The 13,656-nt window shown below is 36.5% G+C and overlaps 1 pseudogene; it reads left to right on the top strand.

Annotated features, from left to right (window-relative positions):
- Window positions 1–7,392: 7,392 nt before the first annotated feature.
- Window positions 7,393–9,797, top strand: LOC106765979 (annotated as a pseudogene).
- The last annotated feature ends 3,859 nt before the right edge of the window (window positions 9,798–13,656 follow it).

Below are 13,656 nucleotides of genomic sequence, written 5' to 3'. Positions count from 1 at the left end.
GTTACCATTCTTATTTATTATATTTATGAATCGTTTGATATTGACTTTCTCCTTTTGACACAATAAGAAAATCATACATAAATTGATTGCAAGTCAAGTAAAAAAATATATTTTCTTAAACTTACAAAGTAATTATTAAATAACTGAATAAAACAAAAACTGTCTATTTAAATCCCACACAAACAATCAAGGGATAGATTTGTTTCACATTTTACTCCTTTTCTTTTTATGTATATGTCATTACAATTTCGCAATTTTTTTGTTTATAATGGTGACTATAATAAGAAAAAAATTAACTTGCAACTTTTAACATATTAATTAACCAAATAAATTTGTAAATAAATTCAATTACAATTTTTAAATTGGTGTAGTGAACCATATAATTTAGGACAATATCTCTGAATTGAATTTGAAATATTTGATATAATTGTTGTTATTTGAAATTAATTGTATTTGATAATTACATGCAAATTAGTAGAAGATAGTTATTGGTATTACAAATTAATTGTATTTCATAATTACATGCAAATTAATTTAATTTTGTAAGGACATGCTTTAGTTAATATAGTAGAAGAGGAGCATAATTAATTATGGTTGTGGGTGAAGGCATAATCTTTAAAGCCATCCTATTTGATAAAATCCTCTCAAATGTTTAGTAAACCTGATATGTTAATCTAAACAAATAAATGTCATAAAATTAATATAAAAATTAATTTTGATAAAAAAGTGTGACAAAAATATAATGGTTATTATATATATATATATATATATATATATATATATATATATATATATATATATATATATATATATATATATATATATTAAATTTTTAATCACTCTGTTTTATTTCATTCAGATTGATCCAGTATGTTGATTTCAACTTTTAAATGTAGTTTTATTTCATTAGACACATACGAGTTAGGACTTTTTCCACTTTCCTGTTTACTGGCATTGTAATGTTCATCGTGAGGTACACCTTGCCATTTAACTCTATCTCCGTAGCTTCCTTCTTGACTTCAAGATCCTTCTTAACCAAGTCAACAACATCCTTAGGAAGGTCACACCATTCAACATTCCTATAGAACATGAAATGTTGCAGTCTCCCATTATTTTTTGTCATCTATTTGCCAACTCTACTCGTTGGTAACACATATGATGGCCAATGGGCTAAAATTGGTTGTGAAGCTCCACTAAAATGTGGAGCTCACCAGATCGCTCGCTTGTGCTCCACTAAAATTGGGTTAAATGAAAACCTAAACCTTGAGCAATTAAACAAAAACCTCTTAAGACATGTTCAATTTTCACTAATGTAATCATAATTTTATTCAATGTTTAAATAGATTACTTTAAGTGTTACATACTTTAGCAATGAATATCATGAACATTACTTCAACTGTAACATACACAGTGATCAAATCTATTAGTCATTCGCTTAAGTGCACATTAGGTACTTTAACCTTTTTACAAGGTATGATGAGAGAACATGGACAATTCACCTTAACCAAGATAAAGGACACAATCTAAAACCACCATTTCCACCCATGAATGGCAATGGAATAAGCGGGATAACATTATCAACCAATTTGTGATGCAAACAATGTTTCAATTAACATCCTAAACATTGTTTAACTAAAAATTAAAACAAAATGCACACAATTCAAGGGCTTCAATTTCAACAAAATGCACATATCATTGGGGGTTCAATTTGGGCAGATTGCACAAGGGTTTCAATTTGGACAGATTCCACACAAGGGTTTCAATTTAGACAATTAGAACTGACCTTTACAGTAGGGTCTGTCATTGGATTCCTCGATCATGGTTGGCTCGGCAATAGTAGCCTTTGTTCACCATGGCAACACAAGAAACTCCACTAAAGCTTGTAGCAATGTCCCTCAACCAGTATATCTCAATGACAGAATCCTACGTGGACCATCATCTGTTCTCTTACAATAGGACTGGCCTCATGATGGCCTTAAGGTGATGCAGGTTGGGGACGACCTAGGGGAACAAAGGTTGGGAAAGATAACAACATTGGAGTTCAATACAAGAGCACAATCGGTGAAAGTGAGGGCAAGGTCCACCAATGGTGAAAATCGAAAAGAGAAATCGCAAAACTAGAAGATAACATCAAAAGGGGCAAGATAAGAGAAGTTCTCACATTTTTCTCCTGTCGGCAACAACTACGGCCACCACAAACAAAAATCCAACCACAAATTAGGGTAATTGAGCTTTGCAACGAGCAAGGGCGACGAGCAAAGACAAGGGTGTTCACAATTGACTTAGGACACTGGACTTTGTGGATGAACTAGGGCAATGGAGTTCAATAGCAGCCACAACCACTGGACCTCCACACGACGTGCATCCATGGGCAAGAAACCTTAGAAAGCTAAGGAGAATGAAGCACGAAGATGAGGAAAAAGGGAGGAAAAAGAGAAATTGTTTCCCTTTATCATCGCAGAACACACCTACAGTCAATGATCTGTCGGTAAGTTAAAACATGATTACATTATAGATGGAATATTCTTCTAGTAAATACCAATAAGAGTGTTCATCGGTAAAACCGTTGGTAACCTACGTTTAACGAAGGACAGTGGTCCATCAATAGTTATCTATCGATATTCAACGATTTTCTTTCAGTGCATGTTCACGATCTTGTAGCTGAGAACAATAATCTTACTTTGGAACTCGAGTAGGTCGTGAAACAACACCTCAGGATCAGCCTCATCAACTACCTTCAACTCATGCTCAATGATCCTAAGACTCACACCCTTGTGCAAGCATATTAAGGGGCCCTCTAATTATCCTATATCAGAAGACCTATCCCTGGAAACGGTTGAAGGACCTATACCATCCTCTTTGCCAACACCAAAGAGTTTAGGTCTTAACATCTTCCTTTTCTTACCAACATCCATTGGTTTTATGGGCACCGAGCTCTTTGTACCAACACCCGACTTGTGGATGTTTGCTTCAACCTGTTGGAGGTTGGGAACGTCGGTTTCTTTTGCTTCCTTTACTTTTTCCTCCATTTGAGCATAGATACGAAGGAACAGGTCATCCTACCCCCCAACTTTCACATGAGCCATTAAACCTTCAAACACAACACAATCAGTTTATGGACACTTATCCTCCAGTTCAAAAATCAATTTACTACACAAATAAATCTTAATGAGGTGTCAGCCCGACATCCTCTAAGGAGTTTCTCCAGGATGCCTATGATTCTTCTGTCCTCCTAAGACAAGGCATCATGGGGTCAATCTTGGTATCTTAATAGATTATCAGTCCAATAAAATGGAAAATTCTTATTCCCATTATTATCATAGAAGCGGGATTGATCACTCTGGTTGATCACCATCCAAAAGAATCTCTTCTTGAAGTTTTTAAAGGAGTCATCCTCGTGGCTTTCTTTACCCTGAAAAACACAGTCATAGGTACATGCTCTTCTTAGGGAGACAATATCTTCCGACACCCCGTGCTCAAATATGTAAATGCTCTACAGCCATGAATTTAGTATCAAGGCCCACCTAACTATTTTTGGACCTCGGCATCCACCCAATCATACCCCTCTGTTCTTTTTCACTAGGATTCGGCGAGTTCTTTTAGGGGATCTACTTTGTTATCTTTGATCACCTCCATGCTTACACCTAAACCTAAGGAAGATGTAGCATTTGATGATACTAACACTCGATTACCCACTTTATTACCACTACTAGATCTCGATATATCTTTTGTAATGGACAGCGACTTCGCTTTAGCAACAACGACGCTCTCTTGAAATCATAGACAACAGCAAAATTGTTAAATAAATTTGTGGCAAAATATAGCTAACCTCTATTTATAATGTGGTGGTAACGGTTCATTTTCAAACCTAATTGGCCAAACCCATCACAAAGCGGCCCATAAAGTACGTCATTCAAATGCAATGCTTCAGTTTCAACATTGTTCCTTCCCCTTTAAGGAATTCTCGAACCTTCACAACCTTCCCCAACATCTACTGCTTCATTTTCTATACCACACCTACTCACATCCCCTCAGATTTATCAACCCATCATTCAAACTTCTTTGTCATTACGTTCCTCAAGGCTGGAGGGCTACTATACACATAGGATTATGGTCAAAGATAACAAATTTTCTTTGCAAAATTCTTTTGAAAAATCTCACACTCTGAATATCGGGCACCGACACCTCACCTCAATTACAAACCGGACACTGACACTTTTATCATGCCTTCAAGACATGAAAGCTTAGGGTTGGTGTATTGTATGTGGTTGAAGACCCTTCGAACCTACCAACTACAACCTTTAAATAAGTTACCTAAGACAATAATAGTGTAGCATTTACCAGATACCTAGTTCCAGATAACTAGATAACTTATAACTAATAGAACTGACAAGAAGACCACCAAATACTCTGTGAATGATGAATTATCTACCGGATACCAAGGATTGTACACTTATAAGGGTAAGTTCAACATTCATTGGTGGGTACCAAATACCAGGTACCAAGTACTATGTTCCCCAAATCAAAGCTTGCATCCATTCTTTGATAACCACTCGTTGGTTCAGGATAACTTAGTCAAAAAACGGGTGTAGGTTCCCACAGGTAAGCTGGCCATAGGGCCTTTGAGCCAATGGACCCATAATTGCAAACCATTTAGATGGGACCCATGGTTAGCAAACTATACCTATAAATATTATATCAATCATAACTTTACCTTTGTATTAATTCAAATTTGATTAGAATATTTGACCAATACTAACTTGAGCGTCAGAGAATCTTCTATAGACACCTAACCTACCATTAGAAGACAAGGAAGCTTGGAGGACGAATACCGGATAGTAAGGAGTTCACTTAGTGAAAAGAAACTTTACATGGTATGTTTGTTTTTGTAAAAAGACTACATGATTTAATAAAGTGCAATAAACATGCACTACAAGAAAAAACGTCATTATCTACGGCCCAAATCCGTATATAAGACCCAAAATCCGTATATAATTTTTAGTTATATACGGATTACGTACGGTCAAAAATCCGTATATAAAATGGCTGTAGCTAATGTTATATACGGATAATCCGTATATAATTTATATATAAGTTATATACGGATTTTCCGTATATAATTTATATATAAGTTATGTACGGATTTTCCGTATATAATTTATATACACTTTTTTCAAATATTTTTACATAAATAACATATCTGCCCGTGTTTAATCACACAAATAACATATTCAAACAGTCATCAAATCACAACAGACCTGCCCATTATATATCCATTCATACATTTCACATATATTTAAAGTCTTAACCCACAAACATTAGTCATTAATACATCAAAAGGAAGTTTCCATAATTTTCAATTAGAACAATAAGTTGAAATAAGTTGTTCATGAAGTTTAAGTCATAAGCCCTACTCTAAAACATAACTAGTAATGTTGTTCATAACGATCTCCATGTGTTGTTGGATCCTGTGGTTGATCCTGCTGTGGTTGATTCTCTTGTAGTTGCTGAACAGTTTGTGGCTGAATTTGGGATTGAAGAAATTCTTGTGCAGCTACGATTGCAGGAGGCGAAAGGTAATGCAATATGGTGCCAATAAAGCCTTCAAATTTAGAAGTTATCTGTCAAAGTTGCTCATCATGGCTTGACACTATATTTTCAAGGTTAGAAATCTTATGTGCAATCGGTTGCTGAAAAGAAGATGCTTGTGTCTGTTGTACGTAACTATCGACACAGTCATCTCGACCACTGACATTTTCAATGCCATATACACGCCCCTTGTACCTTCCAATGGGAGTCAAACCATGAATTTTTTCGCCCATGATATAATCTAAAAGCCTTTGAGTGCTCCATACAATGTGGACAAGCCAATTTACCATGGGTGCTCCATCCAGACAGCATACCATAAGCTGGAAAATCATTAATTGTCCACATTAGCATCGCCCTCATGATGAAGTTTTGTCGCCTTGAAATATCGTATGTTTGGACACCACTCCACAACTTTTTCAAGTCATCTATCAAGGGCTCTAGGAATACATCAATGCCTACCTTTGGATTGAATGACCCCGGAATGAGACAAGTCAAAAACATGTAAGATTTAGACATGCACATTTCTGGAGGAAGATTGTACGGTGTCACAATTACTGACCAACATGAAAATGGTATATTTGACGCCTGCACATATGGATTAAAACCATCGGAGCATAAACCAAGTCGAACATTGCGTGGCTCAATGGCAAAATCAGGATGTACTCTATTAAAGTGCTTCCACGCCTGTCCATCGCATGGATGACGCAAAACCCCATTTGACGACCTATTGTGATGGTGCCATATCATTTCTGTTGCTGTTTCTTTTGAGGCATACATTCTTTGGTGTCTTGGAACTATCGGCAAATAGAACATGGATTTAACAGGTACTTGTTTTTTAGAACTTGCTCCTGTCTTGTGTTGTTTATACCTTGGCTTCCAACAAAATTTGCATTCAACCAAGGCTCCATCATTTTTACCATATTCATTATCATAGAATAACATGCAACCATCCACGCAGCAATCAATCCTCTGCGATTGTAATCCCAACTTGGACACAATCTTTTTTGCATCGTAGTAACCTTTTGGCAAACCAAATTTGATGGGTGTTGCATCCAGAAGCATTTTTGCAAAGAAATCTAAGCATTGGTTAGGAATATTCCAATTCGACTTGCAAGCTAAAAGCCTCACACACATTGATAATGTGGAATCCGATGCTCCTTCATACAAAGGCGTATTTGCCTCCAACAAAAGGTTATAAAACCTTTGAGTTTCTTCATTTGGAGCCTCTTCCATGTTAGAAGAATTTGATGCTTGGAAGGGTTGTCTTTGCAGAAGAGCATCATGCATCATGTCTTCCATCGTCATAACTTGTTCATTTGGTTCACCTGAAGTCTCCACACCGCTCAAAGTGACCTCATTTTCTACATCAACTTCTGGAAAGGTTTCCCCATGATCCTCCCAAATATAGAGAAGAGGAAACTTCACACCTGATAAAGTTCTAATATACAAATATATAAGAAAAATTGATAAATTATGACTTTTTCATAAATTTATTCAAGAACAATGCACACAAAAAGAATATAGATCATTACATATAGAAATACAAAATAAACTCAAACAAACTACTTCAAAGAAAAGAAAAAAACCAGTACTATCCTAAAATCTCATGACTTTCTTTTTCTTTTTGTTAGAATTAGAAGTGAATAACAAGAGAAAAAGGGAAGTTGTAGTAGAGAAATGGAATTTTATTTTCTTTTTTTGGTTTGTATGTATATATATTCATATTTTGGGTAGTACTTTGGGAATGACACAAGGATGAATGATGGATCAGTGTTACTTTCCTGTACTCTGCTAATTTCGAATATGCGTCTAATTTTGTATGTGGAGAAAAGGGATTCCAGATCATTAAAGTAATTTTATCTCTTGTAATGAAGTAATTTTTATGCATGATAAAGTTTAATAGCTTTAATAATCTGTGAACTTATAATCTGTTTAACAGGCTTAAGCTTGATGTGGCTTCCATATTGGAAGAAAAATTGCGTCCAGAGAAGGAAAGCAAAGCGTCAAAATCGTAGATGCTTTCATCTTTAATACACAATAACTCACAAAGGAGATTGAGGAGGCCAATGACGAACAAGTACTTGCTAAACTGGCAAGGACTGAGGCTTTGAAAGAACTGACAGATATTGAAGCCCTCACAGAACAGGTAGCAAAAGAATTTTCTTTGAAATTGGAAAGCGCAAGGAAAAAGTTGAAGGATGCCACTGAAGAGATTGATGAGTCAAAGGAGCTTGATATTACATTGGCTATAACATTATAAGATGTTGATTTGTTGCTGAATGACTTGAAGTCAGCTAAAGAAATGGACAAAAGGGGTGAAGGAGATGGGAGTATGTAACACTTGGAAGAAAGTTTCAGGGAAGTGGAGGAATCAAAAGACGCATTACTGTTACAGACTGTAACAGAAGAATTGGAAGCACTGAGGAAAGAATTAGCTTTGGTTAATGAAGAAAGTTTTCAGTTTATGGCCTCTATGGATGTCATCACTAACGACCTTAACCATGTCAATGTTGAAACAGATAAATTAAGGAAGAATGAAGGGAAATTGGATTCAACAATTCAAGTTCTCAAATGAAAGATATTGAGAGCAAATTCTAAATTAGAAGTTGTCTGTGCTGCAGAAATAAAGGCCAAATCCATACTCACGAGTCTGTCTCATACTCTTGAAAAACTCAAGACAAAAACAGAACAAACAAGAAAGGAAAATGACGACTTAAGCCAAGAGGTCACAGCCACCAAGGAAGACATTCAAAAAGTTGAGTTTGAAATAGACATGACTGAGGAAAGATTGCAAGGTGTCATGCAAGAGCTAGAAGTAGACAAAGCTTCTCAATCTCTAGCCCTAGAGAAGCTCAAAAGTATGGCTGCCTCAAAAGTAATTATACCAAGGAAGCATTCCAACATTCTTGAATGCAATTTGTCGCAACCAGAATCGCGACGGGACGACGATCCAAAAAAGGAACAATTTGAAAAAGTGTTTTGGAGTCGCCACCATAGTTTATTCTGGAAAACTATGGAAAAAACCATAAAGAGGATAAGGCTTAGTCTATGAAAACCAGATATTCGATTCGGGAGTCGGTTACGTATGGGGAAGGTGTTAGCACCCCTACAACACCTGCCCTAAGGCAGTACCTTTAATTAAATACGCGAAATAAGATGTGGTTTGCAAAATGTTTAATTATCCCAAGAATAACGATATAAAGAAACCAAAATATATTTTAGTTTTTTGGGCCCGACAAGGATTGACCTTGCTCCTACATATTCTCATTCAAAATGAGAAATCAGGGTTACGTAGTTCTTTCTGAAAATTTGTTTGTTGTTTGAAAATTTAGATGTTTTGGAAGATTTATATAGAAAGGGGAAAAAGTTTTTAGCACAAGGCCTACGCGAACGGTCGCACATGTGCTTAAACCTTTTAAAATATTTTTATTGATTTTTGTAAAAGAAAAGGAAAAGGTTTTTAGCACAAGGCCTACGCGAACGGTCGCACGTGTGCTTAAACCTTTTAAAATATTTTTATTGATTTTTGTAAAAGAAAAGGAAAATGTTTTTAGCACAAGGCCTACGTGAACGGTCGCACGTGTGCTTAAACCTTTTGAAATATTTTTATTGATTTTTGTAAAAGAAAAGGAAAAGGTTTTTAGCACAAGGCCTACGCGAACAGTCGCACGTGTGCTTAAACTTTTTCAAAATATTTTTATTGAATTTTGTAAAAGAAAAGGAAAAGGTTTTTAGCACAGGGCCTACGCGAACGGTCGCACGTGTACTTAAACCTTTTTAAAATATTTTTAATTTTATGCATAGATAAATAACTAAATAAAATAAAAAGTAAAAAAAAAATACACTAAAAGTTAAATGACAAGAATAAAAAATAATAAAACAATAAAAGGGGTGGGGGTGCCTAAATAAGAAAAAGGGGTGTCTAAATCTAATTTATTCCTTATAGTAAGTTGGGTCTAAGTCCAAGAGAAAAAGAGTGTAAACATGAAAATAGGGGTGTCTAACTTAAATTGCTTCTAAATGCATACTGGGCCTAAGCCCAATTGGAAAGAGGTGCAGCTTAACATAAATAAGGGTGCAGAAAAAATGTTTTTTAGGCTGACAGACTAAGTTTGAGCCCAAGCAGAATGGGGCTACGAATGAAAACAAAGGGGGTGCGGAAGAAAAAACCGCGAGCCCAGGCACCCAAGCCCAAGGCTCCAACTTAACCTAGAAACCTAAAGGAGTTCGAAACCCATCATCTCATTCTGCAATCTGCCACTTCTGAGACCTCACGCCTCTCTCCCACGCATGACTCCGAACACCGTCTGCCACCAATTCTTTCCGACCAGACACCACCACAACCATCACCTGCGACGGCCGACTCCACCGGAATCGTGGCCAGCCATTTCCTATCTTTTTCCCATTTCTTCTTGCGTGACGACGACCACCCACCGAACCAGCACTGTCGCGCCCCGAGATGTTTTCTCCCCACCGCCGACGAGATCTATTGCCCTCAATGTCGTCCACAAAAAGCCCTTCTTCGTCGCGGCCAAATCCCTTGAGGATCCCACGGGATTCTCCTCCTCTCTCCTTCGCGCTTGCAAACGGGGAAATCCCCTTTTTCTTCGATTTCGGGGAAGCCACCGCCATCTTCTCTTTTCTTCTTAGCAGCTGCAATCTTTTTCTTGCGACCAATGTCGACACCGTAATGCTGCAAATATCGTTGTTTGAAGGGCATTGCGTAGACCTGAACAATGGCGCTCTTGACCATCGTCTGAGTCCAAGCAAGCTCATTGTTGGATGTATTGTACACCACATCAAGAATCCTTGTTTTGAGAGTAACAGCCTCACTCCCCCAACAATAGTTCCCAGCAATAAGCCTCAGAGAACGCCATCTCCCATTTTCTCGACTTCCATCTTTGATTCGGTCGTTCTGTGAGACAGAGTTGCTTGGCAGTGATTTTATGTTTGTGATCTTGTACGTGTTTTGGATGGCTTTGGGTTTATGATTATTCGATAATATTTTTTATTTGATGATGGCTTGTCAAATTCAGTCGAAGATAATGATGGATAAAGGGAAAAGGAGCACAACAACCATACTTAAACAGAGCAACAACAAACATGAAACGAAGAACACAATGCAGCAGGCCTACTAGATTAGAGCATGACGACGCTAATGAGCAAGGCAATACCTACCTCTTGTAGTTCGTTTGCTATTGTCAGCCTAGCACCTCCGACCACCTCCTTCCTTCCTTTGGTCGTCTTCTCTTTCTTTTGTTTCTTCTCTTTTGTGTATCTGTGATGGAGGAGATGATGGCTTTCTTGCTGGGGATAATAGGTGCAGGGGATTGGATGATCCCCTCGCGCCACCAGGCGTGGTGTGTGATGTAGTTAGAAAGAGTGTGTGAGGTGAATTGGGAATCAAAAACCGAAAATCTCCTTGGGTCGTTACGGGTGTGTCCTCAGGTAGTGGTCAAGGGAATTGCCTGTAATACGTGATGGATTCTGTTGATCCTGTAGTGAGTGCCCCCCACGTATGTTGATGGAGGAACGATTTTTTTTCTCCAAAGAAGATTACTCACGTGCCTTTTTTCTTCTTTTTTTTTTACTTTTTAATTATTTTTTATTATTATTTTTTTTCAAAAAGAATATAAAAATCAACTCAAATCATATAAAAAAAACTAAACTAAATCAAAGTAAACTAAAAATAATAAAACAAAATAAAATAAAAATAAAAATAAAATAAGACAAAAAATAAAAACAAATCCTATTATTTAGTCACCCGGACGAAATTGGGTGTTGACACAATTCAAGCCAAAAGATAACCTGCCCACTTACGTCACCATCTAAATAAAACAACTACCATTTTAAAAGTTAAAGTGGAACCCCATGCATGTCTTAAAATCAATAAAAGGAATTATCCATGCCTCTCCCTTTTTTTCTCACATTATGAAACACCATGCATGCAAGACATAACCAACCCCCTTTTAAATCCTTCTCTTATAACCCATATTTTAACTTCTCTTTTTCTCTTCTTCTAACTATCACATTCTTCCTCCCAAATCTCTATTTCTCACTACTACTCATAAAACATAAAACATGGTATTAACTTTTTTCCTACAATTGTGTTTATTGTTCAAAGCTTGTTTTATACTTCGTTGATGTCTTAATGATTTTGCACTTTTCCCCCTGTGTTGTTTATAGGTTCTGGTTGTTGGTCATGGAGAGGAGGAAAAAGCGGCAGAAGGCATTGTTGTTGTGGATTTTCGAGGCCACCCAGTACACAAGACAAAAACTAGAGGATGGCTAGCAGCAGGGCTCATCTTAGGTTCATATTCATCTAAATCCATAGAAATTGTAGTCATGTTCTCAAGGTTGAACCTAATTTGGCTCCAACAATTTATACTATTTATTCATATCTCTTTAGCATATATCAATTTATATCCGGTGATCACCAATTAACACCCTCACACAAATTCAGTACCCAACATAGATAGAGAAAGACAAGTTCCAACTTAAAACAATAATAACATGTATTTTGGCTATATCAAAAGTTCATTTTCTAGAGTTCACCAGGTTACGACTACTTCAACACACATTTTATCATATTTCAAGCCACATACAATATAATTTATCAGACTAACACAATATAACATTATAAAACATCTATTAAACCACGAATAAATACTTACCAAGTCTAGAAGGCAATTGGAGCTCGACCTTATCTCTTCCAGTAGGAAGAAACCAACCTAGGGTTTTAGAAATCGGAATTTCCAACCTCCAAAGAATAGAGAAAAATAATCGATCAATGTAACATTATAGATACTACGAAAATGAAGGAAGCTTGGATTACTTACCAGATGAAGGTCTCAGCGAACCATAGAGGCTGAATGACAGTGTTTGCTGAACCAGATTCTTCCGCCAACGATGCACAACCACAATTAGGGAAAACGCTTCCAAGACCTTCAGTGCGTTCGATAGAAGAGGTTTTCACTGTGTTCGACAGAGGAGACTTCAAGTTAGGGTTCGACACAGGTTCCAGTACGGCCACAACTTCGGTTCGATTGAGGGAAAACGACAACTCCAATGCGACACTACGGGTCCAATGAGGGACAATGGTCCTTCGGCTACACAAAAAGATAGTTCGATGGAAGAACAACAAGCCTCGACGAGGGAGAACAAGGCTCGACGAGGGAGAACGATGGGTTGACAACACAAGAATGACTGACAACACAATCAAACAGAGAGAATCATGGTTGCAGTGAGTGCGGGAGAATGATGGATTCGGCAAGGTAGGGCTCGCAAGGTCGAATACCTAGGGCTCGAGAAGGGGAGAAACTTTTTCCTCGATGGAGGAAGGGAAACAAATGAAACCACAGTCTTCATCAAAATATTGTTTATTATTAAGTTTAATTATTTTATTATTAATTACCTCCATGCCTGTATATAAAATCAATGTGTAAATATTTTGTTCAGCTTATATACGGCCTTTTATACGGATTCTTCCTTCGCAAAGTTCTCGCCATCTCGCGCCAACCTTACCCACTGATATTATATACAGATATTCCATATGTAGATTTTTTTTCATCATTATATACGGATTTTCCGTATATAACGGATCCGTATATAAAATTCGTATGTAACATCCTTGTTACATACGGATAAAAATTCGTATATAATGATCCGTATATAATTGACATTGATGTTTTTAAAGATAAATAGTGAATAAATTTCTTTATATAAGATTTGTTGAACCAATTTATTGAGGAAAATGTTAATTATTAGAAAGTCATAATTGTTAAACCATCTAGAAGAATGTTATTCTAACTTTTTTTAATATCTCAATTAAATATTTCAAATTTTTTTCCCTTTAACATAATTATGATAGTCTTGATTGAATACCATAATTATGACATTTATTTTTTTTTTCTACTTTTAGGAATTAAATTTGAAAACAAAGTTAGTATTATGAATTCACTTCAACCTTCCTCCTAATGTTATAAACTAGTTTTAGTACTGGTGCAATAGATGTATATTTAAAGATAGACAATGAATAAATTTCTTTATATAAGATTTGTGACCAAT

The sequence above is a fragment of the Vigna radiata genome, chromosome 7, assembly GCF_000741045.1.
Source record: "Vigna radiata var. radiata cultivar VC1973A chromosome 7, Vradiata_ver6, whole genome shotgun sequence".
Classification (NCBI taxonomy): Eukaryota; Viridiplantae; Streptophyta; class Magnoliopsida; order Fabales; family Fabaceae; genus Vigna; species Vigna radiata.
This window is presented reverse-complemented; position numbering and strand designations above follow the sequence as displayed.